The sequence below is a fragment of the Schistocerca piceifrons genome, chromosome 7 (genome assembly GCF_021461385.2).
Source record: "Schistocerca piceifrons isolate TAMUIC-IGC-003096 chromosome 7, iqSchPice1.1, whole genome shotgun sequence".
Classification (NCBI taxonomy): Eukaryota; Metazoa; Arthropoda; class Insecta; order Orthoptera; family Acrididae; genus Schistocerca; species Schistocerca piceifrons.
In genome coordinates, this window is record NC_060144.1 from 150,238,847 (window position 1) to 150,240,866 (window position 2,020).

The 2,020-nt window shown below is 51.4% G+C and overlaps 1 pseudogene; it reads left to right on the forward strand.

Annotated features, from left to right (window-relative positions):
• The first annotated feature begins 613 nt into the window (after positions 1-613).
• Positions 614-731, forward strand: LOC124709410 (annotated as a pseudogene).
• The last annotated feature ends 1,289 nt before the right edge of the window (positions 732-2,020 follow it).

The window sequence follows — 2,020 nt, forward strand, 5'->3', positions numbered from 1 at the left end:
AGATCGAATCGTTTCCATGTCTCCCGCTTCACGGAACGCACACAAACTGAGAAGAAGGCGCTGTCGTCAGTCCCTGTTGTTATTTTGACATCACATACCATTTTCATCCGCCTGCAACAACAGCTGTCTGGTAGGTTTACAACTAGGAGGGCTGGCAGTACCGCTCCACGGAGGCGCCGCTCTCTCAACATTGAGGAGGACGACCTTGAGCACTAATTTTATTGTCCTAGGTGATTATGTCAATTTACTTTATAGCGATACGGCTGGTGAATGATGGAACATTCCTTAATCGTTCTTCATGAAAGACCATTTGAAGACATAATCTAGCTCTACTCTTTCGAAAGACTTTATCTGAATGGTGATACCCCTAACATGTCCATCAGTTTCTCTAACACGTGGACTGACTAGGAAAGAGAATCCATGCACCAAATATTGTGAGTGAAGATTTAACGTGAGTCAACCAAATAAATATACGAGTACTGCACAAAAACCGAAGGAAAAGAATGGACTCGTGTTAATCATCAGGTTTTCAGTTTTTTTGGTCGGTAATGGAAGCTACTAAGATGTAACATATTAATATGATCTGATATTTAGGAAACCCATACACAGTTGGTGCAACGGTCTTGCCGCAGTGGATACACAGGTTCCCATCAGAATACCGAATTTAAGCGCTGTCGGGCGTGGCTGGCACTTGAATGGGTGACCATCCGGGCTGCCATGTGCTGTTGCCATTTTTCGGGGTGCACTCAGCCTCGTGATGCCAATTGAGGATCTACTCGAGCGAATAGTAGCGGCTCCGGTCACAGAAAACCATCATAACGGCCGGGAGAGCGGTGTGCTGACCCCACGCCCCTCCTATACGCATCCTCAGCTGAGGATGACACGGCGGTCGGATTGTCCCGATGAGCCACTCGTGGCCTGAAGTCGGAGTGCATGCACAGTTGAGACGAGAGAGAGAAATAGATGTGAGCAAAGAGAGTTCTGAACCTATATGCGACAGATCTTGAAGGATCATAATATACACTCCTGGAAATTGAAATAAGAACACCGTGAATTCATTGTCCCAGGAAGGGGAAACTTTATTGACACATTCCTGGGGTCAGATACATCACATGATCACACTGACAGAACCACAGGCACATAGACACAGGCAACAGAGCATGCACAATGTCGGCACTAGTACAGTGTATATCCACCTTTCGCAGCAATGCAGGCTGCTATTCTCCCATGGAGACGATCGTAGAGATGCTGGATGTAGTCCTGTGGAACGGCTTGCCATGCCATTTCCACCTGGCGCCTCAGTTGGACCAGCGTTCGTGCTGGACGTGCAGACCGCGTGAGACGACGCTTCATCCAGTCCCAAACATGCTCAATGGGGGACAGATCCGGAGATCTTGCTGGCCAGGGTAGTTGACTTACACCTTCTAGAGCACGTTGGGTGGCACGGGATACATGCGGACGTGCATTGTCCTGTTGGAACAGCAAGTTCCCTTGCCGGTCTAGGAATGGTAGAACGATGGCTTCGATGACGGTTTGGATGTACCGTGCACTATTCAGTGTCCCCTCGACGATCACCAGTGGTGTACGGCCAGTGTAGGAGATCGCTCCCCACACCATGATGCCGAGTGTTGGCCCTGTGTGCCTCGGTCGTATGCAGTCCTGATTGTGGCGCTCACCTGCACGGCGCCAAACACGCATACGACCATCATTGGCACCAAGGCAGAAGCGACTCTCATCGCTGAAGACGACACGTCTCCATTCGTCCCTCCATTCACGCCTGTCGCGACACCACTGGAGGCGGGCTGCACGATGTTGGGGCGTGAGCGGAAGACGGCCTAACGGTGTGCGGGACCATAGCCCAGCTTCATGGAGACGGTTGCGAATGGTCCTCGCCGATACCCCAGGAGCAACAGTGTCCCTAATTTGCTGGGAAGTGGCGGTGCGGTCCCCTACGGCACTGCGTAGGATCCTACAGTCTTGGCGTGCATCCGTGCGTCGCTGCGGTCCGGTCCCAGGTCGA